Source organism: Theobroma cacao, chromosome 7 (assembly GCF_000208745.1).
Source record: "Theobroma cacao cultivar B97-61/B2 chromosome 7, Criollo_cocoa_genome_V2, whole genome shotgun sequence".
NCBI classification, from domain to species: Eukaryota; Viridiplantae; Streptophyta; class Magnoliopsida; order Malvales; family Malvaceae; genus Theobroma; species Theobroma cacao.
The window spans coordinates 15,528,127-15,540,180 of record NC_030856.1 but is presented as its reverse complement, the minus strand read 5'-3'; positions in this window follow the sequence as shown (position 1 = coordinate 15,540,180).

Genomic DNA, 12,054 nt, shown 5'->3' with positions numbered 1-12,054 from the left:
TATATATATATATTATTCTTTCCATTTTATTCCAACTTGGCCGACCCCTCACATTTTTCTTCCTTTCTTCATTTTGTTCCACATGGCCGGCGCCCCCCCTTCCATCAATTAAATTAAACAGTCTTTTGACTCTTTTCATTGACCACATGGGCGGCTACCCATGTTGGTCTATCTTTATCTATATATATATATTTATATACTATTATTATTTAACTATATGTTCATTTTATTTCTCTCATTAATTCCATTACATATCCTTCAGTCTTTATATTTCAAATTCGATCCTTTTAATACGTCTAAAAACTCCAATTTTCATCTATCCCTTTCCTTTACACGCGTACAATCAAAACATCAAAATTTTACTTCAACACAGTGTCACCATAATATTTTGAATATTTACTTACCCGCTCTAACTCGATTTAATAAAATCACGTGGTTTAACTTACGTCATTTATCTCCAAAAATTTATTTGTATTTCTTCTCCCCTACTTGGATCAACCATATGATCCTTTTTCACGACTGATTTTGATTTCGACTTCCGGTTAAATATTAATATTTTAATATTATTTTATTAATAAAATATTATTTTATTCTAAAAATTTCCTTTTGTCTCCTTGGTACTTAAAATACCTTATTATGCCTCAATTGATTTTTGAATCACCCTTTTATCTCACAAATTCTCTTTCGATAAAAATATTATTATTTTATTATTATTTCCTCGCGTGCAGAATATTTTATCCTAAACTATTTCTTTCATCTTTCATCACTTTTAAACATTATAATTGACTTCAATTTGCATCCGATCAACTTTATTAATCACTGTTTCAAAATATGGGGTATCACAGTTGCTAGGAAATGCAAAAGTAAAGATAATTTGCCATGGTGGCGTGCTAGACAAAGTAACGAGAGACCGGCAAATAGGATACATGTATAGCGACGTAGCATGCCGCTATTGTGAGGTGAGTAAGGGGTGCCTATTTTAAAAATATCTATACTTATTTATATATATATATACACATGATTTATTTTAAACACAAAATTTGTGGAAAGAATGAGCTAGTAGGATCCTAGGTATTTTGTGGATGCAATTTGTTTTGAAAGTTGGTTTGATTATGGCACGACCCGAAACCTCCCTCGGGCCCATGACAACCGCCGTGACGTCCCGATTGATACTCATTACCCGGAATGCCAATCGGAACCCTGCAAGGCTTACGTATCAGTTTCTTACCTTTCCTGTGAACAATTGTTGTTAAACATTCTATTTTAAACAATTACCAGTCGTTTTCGACTCAAGTAAATCAAAAGACAAAAATATTTTTTTGTCTTTCTTTTTTTTTTTTAAAGGATTTATAAACAAATATTACTATTCAAAACATTGATTAAAATATAACATTTTTATATAAAACAATATTTATAGAAACACGTGTAAGTAATCTTTTGTAACGTGGAAGTAAAATAAATTCATACATACAATAATTTACAAAGTTATAATGTACAATAACAATTACAATGACAAGTGGCCCATAAATACACCAAGTGTTGGTAATAGTAATCTACTGTCTGTGAGATAAAGGGGTCAACTGGAATCCTCGACAAAATCGGGTATCTACAAGCTGCCACAGGCTTGAAATATTTGGAAAGGAGGTGGGTGAGATTTTGCAATCCCAATGAGTAAACAGACATTATTATAAATATCTAAAGGCGAGTAAAATGGAGGCAAGTTTAAACAACAAATCACAAACCATTTCATAAGGTTTTCAATTATTTCTTAAACCATAAAATATTTATAATTTACCAAAACAGTTGTTAAGGCTTATGACTTTTATTAAAAACAAGCTCAAGCCAAAAACTAGTCCTCAGGGATACCTTGGTCGAGGCATCTAATCGAGTCCGCCAAGGTTGTTAAGATATTTACATGTTAAACACATGTTAGTTTTGAAAACAAGTCGTTCCTTGGCATTAGCTGAGTTACACATTCAAGTGGGGGTTCGACGTGAAGTGAGCTCTAACACTACCCCAGGAGTTACCCTCCTCACCTTTACAACTGGAGTAACTATGCAACCGGGTTTACCGTACCCCTCTAATAGGCAGTCCACAGAAACTTGTCAATGCAGTGACTAAACCCACCAATTTTAATAAAATTTCGACAGTATAACGTGGCTTTTATTTATTTACCCAACCTGCATAGTAAAAGACAACTTACATAAATTCCTAATGCAATTATAAAATATAGCCACATATACTCATATATCATAAGCCATTCATAGGAAAATATATTTTTCAAGACAATTGATAGCCTCCAATTACTCAATTTCATAATCAAAAGTTTCTTATTTCAGATAATCAACACAATATATTTATTTGTCACATTTATTTCTAAAACATCAAAAGTCCCATTTTAATCTCATTTTCATTTCATAAAATACATGAAGAGCATTTAAAAATAAACTCTAGATAATTTACAATAATAATAGGTTTATTCACTGTTTGTACAAATTAAATGCTTTCTAAGTGCCTCGATCACTGTTCGTCAGGTACGACTTCCTTGCCTTTACCGGAAGGCTCTCCTCCTAGACACATTACAAAAATTACACAATTCACCACATTGATGCTAAATCACTATATAATTGACTTAAATCCTATACTAATGCATGGTATGAAATGCAATAGCCTAAAATGGCTTAAACGCGGTATTAACCTATTTTTGGCACTTTACCCGATAAATTACTAACGCTCTCCATTTTAGCTCTAAATTGTCCCATTTTCTCTCCAACATTTCTAACCATTAAATATCAGCCAATAACCCTCTAAAATCACCAAAATCAGCTCAGTTTCCTCCTTGGAAAATTTGGTCGAAAATGGGATATTAACTCGATTAATTTTCCACTTTGTTTTTCTATCACATTTAACTATTTTTCATCATTTTCTCTTCATTTCTCTTAGAATAAAAATCAGTTCATCATCACTGTACGTCACTGAATATTCGGCCAAGGGTGGGTATTGTTAGAATTTCATGCTTTCTTGCCCAATTTGATTTCTATACACATTTAACTAACTAAAACTATCAATTTAACTAAGAATCAAAACATAAAAATTTCAATATACTTCCCCTTGAAATTCGGCCAGCCTTTGGTATCACTTTTTGATCTCTCTCCTCAAGGATACTAAATTGAAACAAAGGCATAGGAAAGGTAGAAATCAAGCTAAAGTCAAAAAATCTTACCGTTGGACGCGTAAACGGACGAAAAATGCAAATTCCCCTTTAAATTTTCTAATTTTCCTTTGGTTTTTCTCTTTTCTTCCTTTCCGCTCTATTTTCTCCTTATGGCCAACCATCACCTCATGTGGGGTTTAAATGGGCTGATTTTCCTTTAAAATAAATTAAATCATTAAAAAGTGCTATGTATCACTTTTCCATTGGCCCGTTTTTAAAATTTCATCCTTTAAACTTCAGTTTTTCACCACTTAAAATACTATAGTTATTCATATCAAAAATAAATAAATCCTATGATTTTGACAAGTTTTGGGTGTTGAAAATTACGGTTTTACCCTGGGACGACAAAATTACCATTTTGCCTCTATGTTTCGAAAATTACCGAAACTGAAATTGTTCACTTCCTATCATTAAATTATACTCCAAATAGTTAATCATGGTCAAAAATTTCACTCCATGATCAAATTATTATCTTAGGTGGCAAAATGACGATTCATTTTGCCACTGAACATCAAAATTTTCAATTTTTCCCTAAATGAACCCTCGAACTCCGAACAATCATTTTTAGTCATTACTGGACTGTAAAATATTAAATTTCATCCTACGATTCCTATTTGAACTAGTTCGAGGTTAAATCAACTCAAGTGTACCGTTAGGTACAATACCAGGTTTCGTCTATTCTTAGGGGCTTTCCTAGCATAATAACATGTTACTCAGTGCATATATGTCATGACATGTGTTTATAGGGTTGGGTTTTACAGAATATGTCTATAGATAGACTATATATGTAAAGTGCTTTAGAATCGAGAAACAAGCCTTTTTACGAGGTTTACATCAAAATTTGTGCCTTGTATTTTTGTGTGATATGCATAGCTAAATGCATTTGTCAAATGATTTAAAATGCCAGTTTTGACCGCCGGTTTTATTTTGACCTTTGTACAAAATGTTTACACCATGCCATTTAGAATGAAAAATAATTTAGAAGATTATCAACTTTGATTTCAAACGTCTTACATGGAAAAAGCCTCGAAAAGTTTGATTTGGTTCTGAAAATAATTTTTGATAAACCGGGAGATTCGAGAGCAGGCTGGCTGTCACTTCGGTTAAGTGTGACCCTCATGCACAAGTAAGCTCTAGCTAGAGAACCTTTGGGTCATCGACAGGCCGTTGGCCGTGGCAGGGCCCACGGCTTGTGATATATATATATACGTGCCTCAGCCACCAGAGATATACGCGATTGTGATCGCTTGATTCTCTGATGTCGACCAACATCATTGAGATTGCCAAGGCATGTGGGGATCCGGTAGAAGCGATGCTCTCGGATGTTATTACGTGGTAGCGGGACCACGAGTTTTGTTACTATTACCTACTCAAGAGTGATATCTCTTTGGGTTTTCAAACTTGTAATTCTTTGCATGGTGGAAAAAGAAACTAGACAATTTTCCACAGCTCCCCTATTTCTACTATGAAATGAATTTTAACTCCTCACGTATAAGGCGAGTTATGATTTGTGCATATTAAATAATATTTGGTTTCACAGGAGCTTGCTCAATTTTATTGATTTGACTTGAGTAATTCGAGAAATAATTTCAACAGTAGAGATCTTTTACGAACACTAGATTTAAAATGATATTCGAAATGATTTAATTTGAAAATGGTTATTAACTTATTTTGATGCTGAATATTTACTTACATTGATTTGATATACATCTTGACTGATTACAGCTTATAAGAAATTCTCGATTTTTTATATAAGGCATAAACTTCAGTTTGAATTAAATTATTTTTATAATCATGCATTTTAATATTCAAACTTATCTGCTGTTTACTTGTTTCCCTTTTACACCTTGCTCATGGAGTCTATGATCACTGAGTCTGTGAGACTCACCCCCTTATTTCCTTTTGCAAATAAGTAAACCTCTAGTGCGCTGTTCAGCACTCTAACATGTACTGCAGTGTAAGTAACTGCACCTTTTAGCCTTCCATTCCGAGTCACTCTGTTGTTAGAGGTCGAGTTGTAGCCCTTTGATATTACTATGTAAACGAATATTAGTTTTGATATAAATGAAAATTTAGGGTTTTTGAACTCAATGTATATAATCATGATTTTATGACTTAAAGGTCAAATTGAACTTTTATGCTTATTGTTCAAATCATGATATAAATGTATATGGTTTAAGCATTAATACGGTTTGGTAAATGTGTATAGTGATTAACAGGGTATTTCTCTTAAGGCTTGTTCAAGACTTGGTAGGTCTCTTTCGGAGGTCTCGAACACTGGTAGCGATCGAGGAGCAGTTGTTATAATTACAATAAATGTTGTATGTTGAAATTGTTAATTGTTTCCAAATTGATTTTCAATGCAATGAAAAACTCTCTGTCTTGCTTGTCTTGCTCGGATATTTACTGTGATTTTCAATTTTCGATTTCATTATGGATCATGGATCCTTCAACACTAAGGGGTTAAATAATCAAAGGTCAAATTGAGGGGTATTACGAGGAATGATTTCTAAATTTTCCTTATCGTTTGCTTGTTCCCTTCCTATGTTCACTCACTGGGTTTATACTCACTCTTTTCAACTTCACATTTTTCAGATTTGGAGGTAGTTGGGACTTAGGTCGAAAAGTTCTTTTGTATTCGCCATGTGGTAGGTACCATGGCATTCAGTAACAGTACGCACGCCCAAAGTCACTCCGCTAATAGTCAAGGTCTCTTGCATGTGCATATAGTTATTTAAATGTAAATTATGAGATTGTTGTGCACTCCGTACATTTGATTTGATTAACCATGTCGTTTAGGGTTGATGAATGATAACCCTAATTTGGGAACGTTATATATATACTTGGTTCTCATGGTTTAATTTTGAAAGAATATTTATTAGAAATTATGACTTTTAGATCTTAAAGAAAGAGGGGCTTGCTTGGGCCTGGTGGGCTATGCCTATTGGGCCCTTGCATCTGTCATGGCCTGGGAATTGGGCTGTGACAAATATAATGAATAAAAATAATAGGAGTGATAGCACAAGGAATTTGGAGCTCAAAGAAAGCTTAGAAGCTATGTTTTGCTTGCTATAGCTTGGTTTTTCTTCTTTTTGCTTTTTTTTTCTTCATATTGCTTGATTCTTGATCAAATGATCATTTTCTCTACTCTTCTCACTTCTAAACTGTGTTGGAGAAGGCCTTTTTATACTTGGAAAAAGTTTTGAGCCATTAAGGATGATTTGGTGGAAGAACTAACTATTTTTTTTTTGTCTTTTTTGTGTCCAACGACTACTTTTTGGAGTTTGAGAATCGATCAGTGGATATATGTGATATCGATTCTTCTTGTCCAGATTTTTTGAGAATTGATCATTGGCTCTCTAGAAGTTGATTTGTTTTTCACTTTAGGCGCCAAATTCAAAATTCAAATTTGCTTGTGCCCACTCCATCCTTATCCATTCTCCAATCTCTTCTTATTCTTCAAATTTTTTATTTTTCTCTTTTTATAGCTTCAGGAATCAATCACTTGAAGCTTGAGAAGTCAATTATCGCTCTTCCAATGGCTTTTGTATCTTCAAGAATCAATGTTTCCTTTTCAATAAGTCGATTTGTATGGCTTGAACTTGAGATTTAAAGTGTTCAAAAGATTTTCTTTTCACAAACAACTTCAAACAACAAGTTCAAAGATGATTCAAGTAATTTCGACATAGAAAACACTAAGGCACATCAAAAGCATTCAAGGATCACTCAAACAAGAAATTTTTATTATTTTTGTCATTTCAAAACTCTATAATTTAAAGCTAATAAAGCTAACAATCTCCCTCTTTTTGATATGAAAACACTTTAAGCAAAATTTATTTGTAAAAGTACTCCCCCTAAATAAGTGCATGGTTCAAAAACTTGATTGAAGCTACAAGATCAAATATTCTTTTTTGAAGACTAAAAGTTTCTCAATATCTCTCTTCCTTTTTGTTATATCAAAAAGGAAGATAGAAACACGATAAGTACAATTTGTAAAACATAATAAGCACGATAAAGAATACTACTTTTGAGAAAAAAAAATATTCCATAAGCACATTAATCACTATACCACCAATACCGTACCAAGTGATAGACATATGTAAACACTCTCCCTTTCTAAAAGCAAATAAGCACAAAATCAATTGTGAGGGATAAAATCATTTTAAAACTTAATATATCAATTGGCAAAACACTAGTAAAGGCTCCCCTTTTTTAAAAAAAAAATTAAGCATACCAAGCATAATTTATTAATTGTAAAGTTCAAACACATTTAAGAAAGATGTGATCAATTTAAAAGCTCAAGTGAGAATGAATCAATATAAAGCTTGATTCCAGCTTAAAGCTAGATGCCAATTGAAAATACCTAAAGCTTGATACAAATAATTGGAATAATCTTAAAAACTAGATATCAATTAAGCAATTCAACATTCAAGCATAAGTGAGAAGCATAATAAAACACAATACTAATTTGGTGTTTAAAAGATATTACCAATAATAAAGGACACCAAATGTTGGATTTATATCACAACTTGTTATTGAAGATACCAAGTGTTAATGACACCGATTTTAATTAAAAGAGTTCATGCAAACATATATGTCAATGATTAACTTTCCCTTAAGAAATCATTAGGTCAACAAAAATTGTTAGGAAAGAAATAAAGAGGTTAGAACAAATGTGTATTCAAGTAACTATTCAATATATTCACCTAATACTTAAGTATTCATGAAACTACATAAGTATGAGCACTTAAGTAGATGTTCAACATATGCATCAAATACTCATATTTTTTGAAACATTGGCAAAGTAGTTCCTAGGCATGTCCAAGATATCATTAGTTATCAAGCATCATTCCTAATCATCATCTAGTATCATTAAGCATTCATCAATTTTCATCAAGAATTATCAATCATTCAGCATCATCAAGCATTACCCAGCAATATCAACCAAGCTTTTTCAAGGAATTCTACAATAAAAATATGGCAACTCAAGGAGAATTTCCACAATTAGAATATATCATCATCAAATATCATTTAACAAGCATTCTTCCAAATCATTACCAAGCAAGCATTTCAAGAAATATTCTCCAAATTATATATGACCCTAGCAATTCATGGAGAATTTTCACATCAAGAAAATATCATCATTAATGAATCATCACCAAATCATTTTACACTTGTTGCAATCATATAAAAAAATGTTATGATCAAATAAGCATAAACATGATTAAAAGAAATAATATGGCTTTCTTCATTAATCATGATTCCAATTTGTTTCACGAAATGCTAGCATGATTTCAATTTCATAAGAATAAATAAACATATATACATTTAGAAATATGCAACCATTGAAGTTCAAGTTATATGCTATTTCTTATCATTCTTGAGAGACACCAATTGTTATGAAATTTTGAAAGGTAAAGTTGTAAAGCCCGACCTTATAAATTACTTGTCATGACATTCATGTGATGGATAGCATGTTTGCATGCTAGGAGAGTCCCGAAAAATTTACAAAAGTCGGTATTGTACCTAGAGGTACTATAAAATTTATTTAAGCCTCAAACTAGATCGAATAGAGATTTTAGGGTGAAATTTAAAATTTTACAGTCCAAGAATGATTTAATATGGTGATTCAGAGTTCAAGGATAAATTTGGAGTCAAATCGAAAATTTCATTATCTAGGGGTAAAATGGTAATTTTGCCATTCAAGGACAACATGGGAATTTTTTTGAAAGATTTTGATCACATTTGACTTATTGGAGTATGATTTGAGGTTGAGAAGTGAAAAATTGTAATCTTGGTATTTTTGGAGTATAAGGGTAAAAACGGTAATTTTACCCCCTAGAGGCAAATCAATAAATTTTCACCCTCGACACTTGTCAAGACCAAGAAATTTTATTCATCATGGAAATAGATAAACATGAGAAATGTGTGGTGGAGAATTAAAGAATTAAAAGTCAAATATTTAAAATTTGAACCAACAAGGAAATGCAATGTGTCATGCTATTATTATTTTATTGTTTCTTTATAAAAAGGCATAAAAACAAGCCCATTTCTCCCATAGTGGTCACCCAAACCAGAAGAGAAGAGAAACCAAGGAAGAACAAACCCTAGGTGGGGAAAATCAAAGAGAAAGTGTTGGAATTCAAGGATTTGATCAAGCAAAGGTAAAATTTCTTTGATTTTGCTAGTGATTTACCTTACCCATGCATTTCTCCTTAATTTTCATGGTTGGATTGTATGTTTTCATGTGAATTCATGGCTAGCCAAATGGGTATGGAGAGAGAATGATGTTGAATTGATTTTATTTCAAGTTATGTTAGTGTTTTTAGCTAGTTTACCATGTCTAGAAACAAAACAACATGAAAAAAATTCATTTTCCCCATCACCCATCAATGGCCGAACCTACCTTGTATTGAGTAAGGATGAATTTGATTTTATTTTAAGAGAATTAGTTTAAAAATGATGAATTATGGTGTGGAAAAATAGTAGAAAAAATCATGGTGTTAATGCACCATTATTGACCGAAAATTTCAAGAAGAAAAGTGAAGGTAGTTTTGCCAAATTTTAGGTTATTTGACTTGTGTTTGGTGAATTAAGATATTGGAAAAGAAATGGAGCAATTTGGAGCTAAATTGGATGCGTTGGCTAATTAATTGGGTGATAAGACGAATTAGGTCGATACCGAATTTAGATGGTTACCAGTGCATTTTGCATTCCATATCATGCATTAGTAGTCTAAATTAGTTTAATTTCGAGTTAGTACCAATGTAGTAAGTTTCTCGATTTTGGTACTATGTCAAGGTGGTGAGTCCTCCGATAAAGGCAAAGGAATTGCACTCGAGCACCAGTAGTTTGAGTACTTCGAAAATCTGCACTTTAGACATTGTGAGTAAACTTACTATCATTTTAATTATCTAGGGTGATTTTTAAATGATTTCGTGAATTCTATGGAAAAAGGGATTTAAAAAGGTAAATTTTCATATTTTATGAATAAATGTGTTTCAATGAAATTAATTTATAAATTATTTTGAAATTAATAATGATGTTGAAAAATAGAGTACACGGAGACTGTTAATTGTTGCAATTCGATTGTTTAAATTGATTGGCTTATGATAAATCGGGCATGATTGGCTGGTTGGAAATTGTATTGAAATACAGATTATTTGTTTGCCTTGAAAGGTTGTGAATAAAATAATTGCCATGTCATGCTATTGCAAATTTTATTGAATTGATGGATTATATATTAATTAATCACTGCAGTAGGGGTTTCTGTGGACCAGCCTTTTAGAGGGGCACGGCAAACCCCATTATATTCTTACCTCGAACGGAGAGGCACGTAGGGTATCTCTTGGGGTAAAGCTTAGGGTTCACTTCATGCCAAACCACCACGTGAGGGGGAACTCAGCCAACGCCAAGGAACGACTATGTTTTCAAAATAAAAACATGATTTATGTGAAATATGAATTTTTAACAGCCTTGGCGATCTTAGTAGGATGCCTCGACCAAGGTGTCCCCGAGAATGAATTTATGGCACAAGCCTAGTTTTATGAGATTCATAAGCTTCTTTACGTATTTTGAATGAAATGTGTTCTAATGCTGTGACCCAGTTTACGATAATTTACTTCATCGTCTCCATGTACTCAACTCTAGATGTTTATGATGATGTCTGTTTACTCACTGGGATTTTATCATCTCACCATCCCCCTTTTCATCCATTTCAGGCTCAGAATAGGCTGTAGATAGCTTATCTCATCGAGGACTATCATTGGATTTGCATCTTCCAAACTGTAGGTTCATAGTCCTCTTTACTTTTGTTTATTCGGGGGCCCACTTGTTATTGTAAATTAAATTTCATACTCTAGTTATCTGTACTACTGTATGTAGGAATTTATTTTATGTTTACACTATAAAAATTATTTACGCAGTGTCTTAAAAAAATTGTTTTATAAGAAAATAGAATATTTTACTTAATATTTCTTTTATTTTCTTATTATATCCAAATAATCACAATTTCGTTTTAAATGAAGATTTTAGACTTTAAAATTCATTTTTGATTATGAATTATGTGTTTTGTACTCGTATGTTACATTTTAGCTAGTTTCGAACTTTTTGGAGAAAAAATGACCAAAATACCCCTGTGAGACGAAAATTATTATTTTATTTGTTTTAAGTTGGAAACAGCTTAAAATCTTTTAGAACACGATATTCGGCAACGGTTACTCACAGGTGAAATGAGAAACTGACATTAAGCCTTGCGGGGTTCCGAGTAGGCACTTCGGGTAATGAGTGTCTATCGGGACACCGCGACTGTTGTCACGGGTTCGAGGGGAGTACCGGATCGTGACAAAAGCACTTAACTCATGAACATATTCAAAGTGAACATCCAAGCATAAATGAATACTAGTTGTCAAAAGTCAAGAAATGAGTGTTCAATCTAAGCACATTAGGTATTCATTTCTAACTCAAGTTATAGGCCATTTTTCATTTTAAATTTCCAGTCATTCATGGCAACCTATAAGCTAAAGTTGGATGCACACATCATGTAAACATTTAAGCTCATGGAAGACAAAGTTAACATTCAATTGCATATTCAAAAGATTTTTCAAGTCAACACTCAATATAATTCATGATTAAACTTGAGTTGAGTTATGAAGTTAAGTAGTGGAAGTAATCCTATTATTTAAGTCAACTCTTAAATACTTGAAGTATTTAGGTCAGGCAAAAATAAAAATCATGTCATCATCAAACTTGACCAAAGACAAAAAATGAATCAAAATTATTTTTCATGAAGTTTAAGGAGTTCATCATAATCAAATTCATAAGCCTAGGCAATGATTCAA